Genomic DNA, 12479 nt, shown 5'->3' on the forward strand with positions numbered 1-12479 from the left:
GCCTTAAAAAAAAAAGTTTAAATATATTCAATAAAATGTCACCATATAATATGATTTGTGACTATGTCACACAGCCAGTTTTCTTTTCTAGATATCAGCAGAAACTACTGGCCCTGTTAGTGATGTCTCTTTATTAAAGTCACTTTTTTTTTGTTAAAATCACTCTTACACACGTATCTAATAAGGTAAATGTTGTTATCAAGGAAATTGTTGTATTCTACTCTTTTACTTACTACATACCCACTGAGCCCCTGAATTATTTGACTTACACAAAAGAAATATGTGTGCTTGCAAGTTATTTTCCATGAATTAAAAAGTATCAACAAAAATTATACTGCTATCTGTTATAAGGCAATACAAGCTACTGCCTAACAAATCTGGTTTGTTGGATCAAAAATATATTTTAAAACACAAGTTCATGGAAAAATAAAATAATGGGGAAAGAGTGCTTCTTTGGTGAAATTTTGGGAAAACAGCATTAGGTCCTATTTAAAATCATGCTGACAAAACCAAATCAATACCTTGACAGATTCAAAGTTCAAACCAACAGGAGAGGTGATTTAAGTTATATCCAACTAGATTTAAGACATTTGGCAATTTAGCATCTGTGCTCCCAATAAAGGTCAATAAAATTCCTTTTCCAAATTAAAAACCAGGTTAAGGAAAGAGAATCTTAACTAAACTGTGGTCTCAGACCCATGTTTCCAAGAAATGAGGAATTATAACAATTAAAATTCCTTAAAATCAAATGAAATATCATATTTGATGGGGGGAAATGCTCTGAATCAAGATTCGAACAGTTTCTTTTTCGGAATTCTCACATAAAAACAAAATAATGTGGGATATGCATTAAGGAGAGGTAGGCCGAAATACTTTGAAAAGGTCATAGGTTACATTGCCCAAAGTATACATTTTTCAGATCGCTCATTGTTATTTATTATTCTCCCCCCTTTAGCAAGCAGGACAAGGAGATATGAATATAAAGATATACTAATACGTTCTAACTATTATCAGTGCAAGTAGCTGATAAATATCTGTCCTTGGACGAAAATGACTGTGGTTATACATCAAAGAAAACTGAAAATGTGTTGGATCCACTCTTGGATCCCTCAGCTATCTGTGTGCCACCCTGTAAATAAGAAGCCAACTGGCTACGCAGATGTAACTTTGTAGAAGCTGAATTTGGTTCCCTCTTCTCTTCCTTCTTTGACATAGTCTGCGAGTTAGGTCAGTGCCCAGAGCGGCGTAAGAAGCTGCCTTCGAATCAAGTTTGAATACAAATGAGAAAAATTCAGATCAGAAATGTATGTAGACAGCTCCAGTTCCTCCTTGTAATATTATACATCGTTTCCCCTTTTTTTTCCCCCCATATCATTTGGTCTTTCACTTTGGCTTCAACTCTTTGTCTACTTTCTATAAAAAGGTGACATAATTTAAGACTGTTTCCCTTGCCTGTGACGGTACATTCCTGAGACACACTGCATTGGTTCCTTGCCTGTGGACAAAGTGTGCCTCAGGGTGCTCCTGTTCTTTAAGCAGAAGGGATGTGGTCTGCCATCGGATCTAAAGAAGGGATTGAAGAGCTACAGAAATTATACATACATGATTAATACAGAAGCTCGTTTTTCTCTTATATTAAAAAAAACATAAGTTACTGTGCAGTTCAAAATATATGTAGATGCAATATATGACAATAGCATAAAGTATATGGGTTGCAGAAATAAAAATGTATTTTTGCAATATTTTTATATTTTATATGAAGTAGTGCAAAATTAACCCTGCGTAGGCAGTAAAAATTAAGAATATATAATGTAACCCCTAAAGCAACTAATAGAAAAATAACCTAAGGAAAATAGCTATAAAAGTTAAGAGAAGAATAAAATGCTAATATATATTTAGTTCATCCAAAAATAAGGCAGAAAAAGGGGAGAAAGGAATAGTAAAGATAGGGGCAGAAAACAGATAGTGAGTGGTGGGCCTCCATTCAACTACGTCAACAAATATTTCTAATTAATGTAGGTATCAGTTATTGCCATTTCTTTATTAAATTCAAAAGTTATCCAAAAGGTAAATACTTTTTAAATCTTGTCTGTAAAATACGTAGATAATTTCCTTGGAGAAAAAATTACATTAAAGGAAAATACTTTTTGATGGGGTAAAATATCCAGGCCCCATTATATGGAATCTGCAAGACATATACTTTAAATAAAAAGGCACAGATAGATAGAAATAAAAGGAAAACAGATCATGAAAGCAGTCAGTATATATAAGAAAGCTGGAATGGTTATATTAATATCAGAAAAAAGTTTCAAGAGGTACATTTTACAATGAGAAAAGATGACTTGATCATTAAGGCAAAGCAATTATAAATATATTTGCACCAAACAGAGAGTTTCAAAATGCATGGAACAAAAAAACTGACAAAAGTAAAGAGAAATAGGCAAATCCACAATAATAGCTAAACATCCAGGCCCTTTCACAGTAGTTGATGGGGCGAGTGCACAGAAAATTAAAAAGGACATAGATCTGAACATTACCCATGACCATGGCCCAACGGACACTTATGGTACACTACACCTAGAAACTATGAAATAGCACTTATTTTATGTATATTTGAAATATTACTATAAAGCGAGTCTTAATAAATATAAAGCATTGAATTATCACAGAGTATCTTCTCAGATAAAACAAAATTAAAGTGGAAATCAGTAACAATAAGAGATCTAGAAAGTCTAATCATCTGGAAATTCAACAGTGCACTTCTAAGTAATCCACGGGCCAAAGAAACAATCTCAAGGAAAACTGGAAAGTATTTTAAACTGAATGAAAATTTTTAAAAAACAGCTATCAAAACTAGTGAAATATAGCTAATGCATAACTTAGAAACTTACATTTTTAAATACTTATATTAGGAAAGCAGAAAAGTTTAAGACCAATTATTTAAATTTACATAATGAGAAGCTAAAAAAAAGTGAGCAAAGTAAACCCAAAGTAAGTTAAAAAGGAAATAATAAATAAAAGGACAGGAACCGATTAAGTAGAAGATGGAGAAACAAAAAAATCAAAGCTAAAAATGAATATTCATGACTATTTATGAAATTGATAAACCCACAGTTAGACTGATTTTGGAAGACAGACAACAATCACAGTTGGCCAATATATCAGAAATGAAAACAGAGATCCTACAGATACTACATGGATAATAAGAAATTATTATAAACAACTTCACATCGATACATTTGACAATTTATATAAAATAGACAAATTTTTTGAAAAACACCACTTATCAAAACTCACTAAAGAAAGAATAGCCAGAAATATTCTCAACCAAATATAGGAGATGATCATTGCCATCCATGGCATGCAAAGATTTATTTATTTTTTTTAGTCTAGAATCAGAAAGCAAAAAACATTTTAAAAATTGATAAATTGGACTTAATGAACATTAAACATTTTACTCATCAGAAGACACTGTTGGGGCCCAAGACAATCTGTCCCAAAATATCTCATGATGGAGAACTGATGACTTTGAATGAAAGTTACTTGACAGGCAGCCAGTGCCCGCAGGGCAACTTGATTCTCTCTTGCTCCCTCGGATACAGGAAACAAATCGCCTACATGAAAGGTATCCGTCCGGCACCTGGAAGACACTCCTTATCACTCGAGTTAAACAACCTAGTGCCAAAAGTCTGTATAATCAAATCTCATTGCCTCTTCTCATTTATTATGGATAGATTCCTCACTAACAAATACCCAAACCTTGCTTCGATCCCTTTCTGGTGAGTGCTTTCTTTGTCCTGTCAATTTCTCACAAATTTATTCTTTCTTTATCTGATAGTATAAAAGTTCCTGGTTTGATCATTTCTCTGAGCCTTATTTTTATGATCGGAGCATGATATTGTGGTTCTCCCATGGGCACACAGTAAATTGGTTTTTCTCCTGTTAATCTAGTTTTGTGTCAATTTTACTGTTTTATTATTAGTCCTGCTAAAGAAGGGTAGAGGGGGAATTCTCCCCATTCCTGACAACTCTATTAAGAAACTGAACTGTAAGTCATAGGTGGGGAAAATACTTGCGCCGCTTTTATCTAGCAGTGGAGCTGTACCTAGAGCATGTGATGAATTCCTGCAGCCTGACAATAAGAAAAGTAACCTCTCAATTAAAGAACTGGCAAAAGGACAAACAGCTCACAAAAAGATGGGCAAAAAGCACATGAAAAGTTGCTCAATGGCATTAATCATTAGGAAAATGCCAATTAAGTAGAGAGATATCACTCCTAGAACAATTAAAATTTAAAAGGGTGACAACCCTAAATGTGAAGAATTAAGAGTACAGGAATTGAAGTGTGACAGTCCTAAGAATGTGAAGAAACTTGAACTTCTGTACATTGCCCGTGGGTGTGTAAAATGATGGAAACCACTTTGGAAAACTGTTTGTCAGTTTTTTATAATGTTAAACATTCACGAATGACCCAGCAATTCCACTCTTTGAGTTTTCCCAAAGGAAATAAAAACACACCCTTATAAAATGTGTATTATTCATCATAGTCACACACTGGAAAAAATCTAAATGACAGTCATCAAGGAAGTAGATAAATAGTGGGATAAGCATATGATGGAATACTACTCAGCAATAAAAAAGAAAGGACTACTGAATACACACTGTCTCACAGATGTTATGTTAAGTGAAAGACGCTGACCACAAAAGAGTACATATTGGATGGTTCCATTTTGTGAAGTTCTAGAACAGGCAAAGCAAACTAGAGGGAAAAGTATCAGAAATTTGTTATTTCTGGGGAGAATGTAATTGTGTGGAAAGTTCTATGAAGGAACATTTAGGATGGTGGAAATATTTATCTTTATTTTGATAGGTGTATGAATTACATGCTTAAGTAGAATTATAAAAATTCATTATATTATACACTAAAGTTTTATGCATCTTATTGCATATAAATTTTGCCTTTAAAAACCTGAAAACAAAAATTAAAGAAACAAAATAATAGAAGAATATGTCTTATATCATGAACATAATAAGTGTATACCCATAGGATGGGGGAAAATATACTTGTCAGGATGCTGTGCAAATGGGCGCCAGTAGCTTAGGATAAAATATTCAGTGACCACACCACCCATGCATTCAAAGAGCGTTACTTCTCAATTTAGACAGAAGTAAAAAAGGATGTGATCTAACCAATGTAATTGATTCAAAACACTCTTTGAATTGATTTTGTAGATGTGAAGATTTGAGTAAAACTGTTTCATGAAATATGAGTAGGAAAAAATCTTCTCAAGTACCTTTACACACTCATTCACTCTGTACCTTCTTAAATATGGAAATAATTCAGACCTTACCAGAAAGAGTAGGGCCAGGTGCTGGCATTATCTAATTATGACAGGTTAACCTTGAGGATCCATTTTCCTAACAATCTATTTTTAGGGGCATGTCCCTCAAAGAAAAATTGGAAAAGTGGCAAGTTTTTCTCTCGGATGTTCAGCCCCTGTCTTCTCCAGTCATGCCAACACTACAGACCTTCTCCCTGTAGTAGACCTACAACAGAAAAGGGATCCATAGATTAGCCCAAGTTATTCTCTGTAGGCTCATCCCTTCCCCATTTGTGTCTGGTCTCTCTTCCTGCTAGCCGGCAGTGATATTCCAACATGTTGCACATTCAAGTCCCTATAGATTACGGACTGCTCAGAGAAAGCTCCAGATCAAGAGGTGCACATCACTCCAGTGGTCAATCTGCACTGAGAAAAGCATGTCTTGCTGCTCTAGCTTGAGGCTTACAAGGGATCCCTCCTGATAGACACCTTTTCTCACACTCACTGCCTTCCTAGGGCAATTTTCTATTTGGCATTAGTGTACTTCATGCATAACTACCTAAAACTCTCTGGCACCGCTGGTAACTGCTTTCACCACTCCATCTCCACAGTGCTTCTGTATCTAACCAAAGCTAGAACTTGCGTCTGTCTGTCAGAGGTCTCCTCTGCTCCAGCAGAGGCAGGAGGATGCCACAGAAGAAATGCTTTCCAGACTCTCTTGCTTAGGAAGCATTGGATGATATCTGTGTTGCCTAGGGTGGACTCCACACCCAAGTAGTGGAGCAAGTATTAAAGGCTTCCCCCTGTCCCCTTATATGAGGACACAAGTCAATCCCTTCACCAGGAATTGGCTGAGAGAATTTAATTCATGTTTATTCACACTCACGTCTTCAGTTTTGCCTCTCCTGACTCTAAACCTGCACATCTCAAAGAAGTCCTTGCATTTATTTCTAAAGCACTGCCTTTAGTAGGAAGGTATCTACTCATTCCTACAAAAGTGCTCACATCTGCCACCTTAGAATGGTGGAGTCTTGTTCCCAGAATTTCTTACAACAAAATCCCTGACTCTGCCTTAAAACGCCCTTGCAGTGCCCTCTCTGCCCTTCACCCTGTGAGAGTGGATACATCAGCCACTCCCTTTCAAACCTCGGGTCTGTTTTGCAACTGAGTGAAACTGCCTCATGATGTGCGAACCTTGGCCTTACAAGCTGAACAAACTGATCTGAGGAGATAATGCTATCTCAGCATTAAATAGTGCACAACTCACTTCTCTACAAGACGTGATTAATGTGTGAGGGAGTATGTCTCAGCATTGAGCAATCCAAATCTCTCTCTTTTATTTTACTTGGCATTACAAGGAAGGAAAAGTTACTCCCCCTCTCTTTTTTTAACATAAGAAATGTGAGGTTATTCTGAAAAAACAAGGTTGATTTCTGTTCCCTAACAAATGTAGTTGCTCAATTTCTATAGAAAATCAAAGTACCTATTTGCAATCATCTACTATTCATAGTCTTGGAAAAGCTTTAATAACAAAAGGGGGAAAATCACTATTGCATGCAAACTTGTATTTCTTAGCTTCCTTCTCCCCTAAACACTTTCATTCTAAAAGTAATAGAACAGAAACCCCATAAAATTTAAACTGATCTTCTACTCTCTCACTCTGTGGGGTTGAAGAACATGTCACTTTTCCATGGACTTAGCATTTCCTGCTCCTGACCTCTCTAAGAAAGAAAGAATGTTTGCAGTATTTGATTTATAAGTTTCACAGTGAACAAGTGCTGTTTGTACAAGTCTCTGTGGTCCAGGTAGTGATTAATTTCCAGGTAAGAATGAAAATATGGCTGTTAGAGAAAGTTATACAAGTTATTTCTTGCTCACAATAGATAACTATGGTGATTAAACAAGAAGCCACACAGTCTGGCACAAATTAACTTCTGCTTTTTATTTCCAAGGACAGAAAAATTGGCCATTTATGTCATCAGGTAATTGCCAAAAAAAAAAAAAAAAAGCTATATTCACGTCCTTTTTAAAAACCGATGGGTCCAACCTGAAATAGAGGGGACTCTAATACCAGCATATGATGAAGCTTTGAAATGTGATTGCTTGCTAGAAATTCATTTATTCATTAATTCAAAGGATAGTTATTAATTGTTGATAATTTACAAACATTATGGTAAGCATTGAAATTTACAGGGGGAAAAAGAAACAATAAAAATTCTTTCACCGAACACATCTAAAATTACTAAAACCTCAGAAAAGAGGGCTGAGCTGTAGAAAATAAAGCCTGGACACTACTGGCCTGATGGTAATAGATTATTAAATCTATGCTTAATTTCCTTCATCATAAAGTAGTTAACTGATTTAAGAAAATTCTTCTAGGAATGCACATTTTCAAAAAATTACTTACAAATTGGTATTCTGTATAATCATTTGATGAAGTGACTTGCACAATATCAAGAACAGACAAAGATACGGAGCAACTGGAACTCCTGCACTGCTAGTGGGGGTGCAAATTGTATAGGTTTTCTAGAGACCTCAAAAAAAAGGAAATTGAATCTCCCAGGCTCCACTATTTTACTATTATTTCTTCTTTCAATTAAAAAAAAGCACTTCCCTACCTAATTTTGAATTTGTAAATTTTCGTCTTTATCCAAAGATGGTCTCAAAAACTATAAGTTTCAGAAAACGTATATATAGCGTCATGTGGAAAATACCATTTAGGAAGCCCTGAAAAACCACAGTTCCTTTTTCCATTCACCCATTGAAGGATATCTTGGTAGCTTCCAATTTTTAGTAATAAAAAAAGCTGCTATAAAGATTCGTGTACAAGTTCTTGTGTGGACATAAATTTTCAACTCATTGGGCATTTCCTGGGAGCATGAATGCTGGATCGTATAGTAAGACTATGTTTAACTTTATGAGCCTGGGTCCCCAGGAGTTTTTCATCTCAAATTAGCCCTTGCTCAGGCCCCAGCAATTAGCCAATATCCATTTAAATGTTCCTACTCCTTGCTGGCTTCAGTCTGTGCTTCTGCTCCTGGGTCTCTGCTCCTGGTAAGCTGTGATTCTCTCTATTCACCTTTCTTTTCCATTTGGGGGAGGGGTAGATAAGTTTATCCCATGGCCTCAGTTTTTTGATATATATGAAGACTTGTTCATTTTCAGTTTGTTCAGCTTTTTCCTCATGAGTACAGAATGGCAGCTCCCAAGCTCTTTATAAGCCAGATTGAAAACGGGAGGCCTCTTCTGTTTTTATAAATATACTTATATGACTAGGTGTTCTATGTATCTTCTTTGCTTTTTATTCTGCTTCTGTGATATTTCAGTTCTTTTCTACTGGCTACTTTGTAATTTTACTTAAATTTAGTGAAATAAAATTCTCTGGGTTCCCCCTTTCTTTAGTTGCAACCTGCTGCGAATTACAAAAAAATTAACTCATATCCTCCGCCCTCCACTAGTCGTTATTGCATAATTTTAGTCATGATCTTAGTATGAGCGTAGTGTTTGCATTTGTGAAAATGTTTGGATCCCGACTACTTGATGTCTCCTGGCTATCACAGCTGCTTCTGTTTCCACTTTATTTTGCCTCCTGATTTTTGTTAGTTGTTTCAGGTCCACGTTGAGCAGACAACAGAGTCATTCCATAGTGCTCTCCTTATTTCCATCTTTTCTTTCGTCCCAGTTCTAATAACATTCAGAGCTTCTAAGGATCCCCTTCCCTCCAGTTTGTCATGACTGGCCTGGCGGCAGGTTCCCTTCTAGGGTTGTGTCCATTCAAGCTTTTGTTTTTTTAATCCTCACGCAAGGGTATTTTTTGTTGATTTTGAGAGAGAGAGTCAGTCTTGACCAGGGGATAGAACCCGAAACCTAGGTTTGTGCCCTGACCCAGAATCAAACCCGCAACCTTTCTGTGCACAGGATCACGCTCCAAGCAACTGAGCCACCCGGCCAGGGCTGTGTCTGTTCAATTTAAGATTTCCGCTTTGCTGTCATAAAAATTGTGGCAAATATGCTCTTAGGATCTTCGCCATCTCTATTCACAGCTGTACTTACTGATATTAATGATTTTTGGTCTCCTTTCTTTGTTTTTGTCTTGTTAATTTTGCCAGAAGTTTATCCATTTTACTAATATTGCCGGTGAACCAGGGTTTGCTTGCTTGTTTAGCACTGTGTATTGTGTCCATTTATCTTCGTTTCTACTTCATTAATGCTTCTATGTGGGGTTTTTTTCTGCTTTTGGGATTTTGTACTTTTCTTTTTAGTTGTATTCCATTGTTCTGACTTTTTCTTGGGCAGTAAATGATTAAAGCAGCAGATCTGCAGTGTATTTACTCTGCTGGCTGGAAGAGGGGGAGATGCCTCCAGAAAAGAAAGCAAACGCCCCAGTCTAATCTCCTGTGCATAGACTTCATAGAAAGCCAGCTAAATGGCTTTGTAGACGGAGAGGCCTGATGTACGAAAGATTTTTAGCAAGTGTGCCTGGTTCTTTAGAATTGCTTAAAGAAAAGAATGCAGAATCTATAGATCTATAGGACATAATTGCCTGGAAAATATCATGTAAGCTGTAGAAAGCAGAGATGGTTTATGACTTAAATGCTCCTTCAGTACGGATGTTGTGGATCATTGAATTTCCAATACAGTTAAAAAAAAAACCCAACACCTAGCTAGAAGTGCCCAGCTAGACGTGCTGGACCTCTCCATGAGCTAACTATGCTCTTTGATTATTTTATCCTTGATGTGATTAATAAAGCTTGATCTCTAACTCACGAGTCTTATTTGACAATCCAATCCTCTTTTTAAAATTTCAGTTCTTAACTTGGATGCTCAACTCATTAATATGTCTTTCATATTCCCTAATATAGGCATTAAATGCTAACAGTTTTTCCCCTAAATGCCTTCTAAGCTGCCTTCTACAAGTCTTGATAGGTAATTTTTATTATTCAGTTCCAAATATTTTCTAATTTTCAGCTATTTCTTTTTGACCCATGAGGTTTTTACTAAATTTCCAAAGTCATTGTTTAGTTAACATTTTATCACTGATAATTAACTGTATTGTTTTCAAAAAATGTGGCTTATGTACTGATACCTCAAAATTGGCTGAGTCTTGTTTTATGGTTAGGTGGTAATTTTCATTAGTGTTCATTGTATGCTTCAGAACAAAGGTCAACAAACTATGGCCCACAGGCTAACTCCAGCCAGCCACTTGTTTCTGTCAGTAAAGTTTAAATGGAACACAACTGCACCCATTTATTTATATATTGTCTATGGCTGCTTTTACTACACTACAATGATATTGTATTAACTTTAAGTTGTTCAGTAGTCTACATATCCTTAGTGATTTTTTTCTGTTTTGATCTTTCAATTATGGAGAGAAATGTATCAAGATTTCCCACTATGATGGTATACATATTTGTTTGTTTGTTTCTTACAATTCTGTGAAGATTTTTAGTTTTGCTATAAATAGATAGATGATCTGTTCTTACAGAAGTTTAGAATAGTTACATTTTCCTGGTGAATTACTTTTTAAAATTTGAATATTGGATGGAATGTTGGCATTATTTTCATAGAAACATAACTTTTGGGGATTGATATTTGCCTGGTATGTATTTCAATCCTTTTATGGTCAATCTTTCTGCTTATTTTTTATATTTGTCTACGCTGAATAGCAAAGAGCTAAAATTTATTATTTATTCCAGGAAGATCATCTTTGTCTTTAGAATTTCTTCCAAGTATATTTAATGTAGGTGTTAAATTTATTTTTATAGGCTTATGTTTTGCTTTCTATTTGCCCTGGCTTTTGTATCTTTTGAGTCTTTTTTTCTCCTTATCCTCATTTGAATTTATTCTTTCTAATTTTTTTTTCTGTAATAATTTAGGAACCACATATTCTATCTTTAGTAATCACATTTAACCTAATAAAATCCAGTGTACTTTCCTAGAATACTTTCATTGCAATCAATTTCCCTTCACTTAAGCTTAATTTTTCAATTTAATTCTATCATATTTTTAACCACACTCTAAAATTAGTATTATTGGGTTTTTGCATGGATATATTTGAATTTAACAACAGGTTTCTACTTTTTTAGTTAATTTCTTATTACATTTCAAATATTCCATATGAAGCCATATCAACTAAGAAAAAAACTGAAAACTTACATACTTACAAAAACAAAATGTTAGAATTAACAAATATAAAAGCAAAAATTATTTATCATGATATATATAAAAAGCAGAACCATGTTTATTTAAATATTTGTTCATTTGAAAGTCTATAATAAAGTAGACAAAGCTATAATCAAGGATACAATAAAAAGTTCTTAAAAAGATATGATGTAAAATTCAATGCTAAAATTTTTTTTTTAATATATCTTTATTGATTTCAGAGAGAGGAAAGGAGAGGGAGAGAGAGAGATAGAAACATCAATGATGAGAGAGTCATTGATCGGCTGCCTCCTGCACACCCCCAACTGGGGATGGAGCCCACAACCCGGGCATGTGCCCTGAACGGGAATTGAAGCCTGATCACTTGGATCCTAGGTTGACACTCAACCGCTGAGCCACACCCGGGCAGGCAATGCTAAAATTTTTGAAAGCCTCCATCAAGTTACTTTAAAGGAAAATCAACCCAAGAAGATATAAAAAGCCTGACTAAATGAAAAGTCATAAATAAAACAAAAAAGTTAACAAAGAGCAACCCCTAGAAGAGTTCTAGGCTCAGACAGTTTAATGTGTAAGCTATTAAAATCCTCTAAAAAATAACTAACTAAATCTTATAATATTATAAAATCCCACAGTATAGAAAAGACATACTATTTTAAGATTTATCTGTCAAGCATAATACTGCCAAAATGTGACAGAACATCAGAAAGAGAAAAACTACAGATGTTAGGCCAATTTCTTTAAAAATTATCAAACTTAGTTCAGGACTATATTAAAAGTTTTAATGTTCAAATAAAATTTCTTTTTTAGAATGTATAGATAAGCCCATATTGATACTTCCATTAGACCATTTATTTTTTTTTGTAATTCACTCTTTTAGTAATTCATTTATTCCGAATGGTGAGAAGCAGACAGAGAATTAAATTATTACTTACCTGTTATTATTTGTAACAAATGTACTTCCTATATACTAGTAGACGAGTCCTATATAATTTGCTT

The sequence above is a fragment of the Miniopterus natalensis genome, chromosome 10 (genome assembly GCF_054644295.1).
Source record: "Miniopterus natalensis isolate mMinNat1 chromosome 10, mMinNat1.hap1, whole genome shotgun sequence".
In the NCBI taxonomy this organism is placed as follows: domain Eukaryota; kingdom Metazoa; phylum Chordata; class Mammalia; order Chiroptera; family Miniopteridae; genus Miniopterus; species Miniopterus natalensis.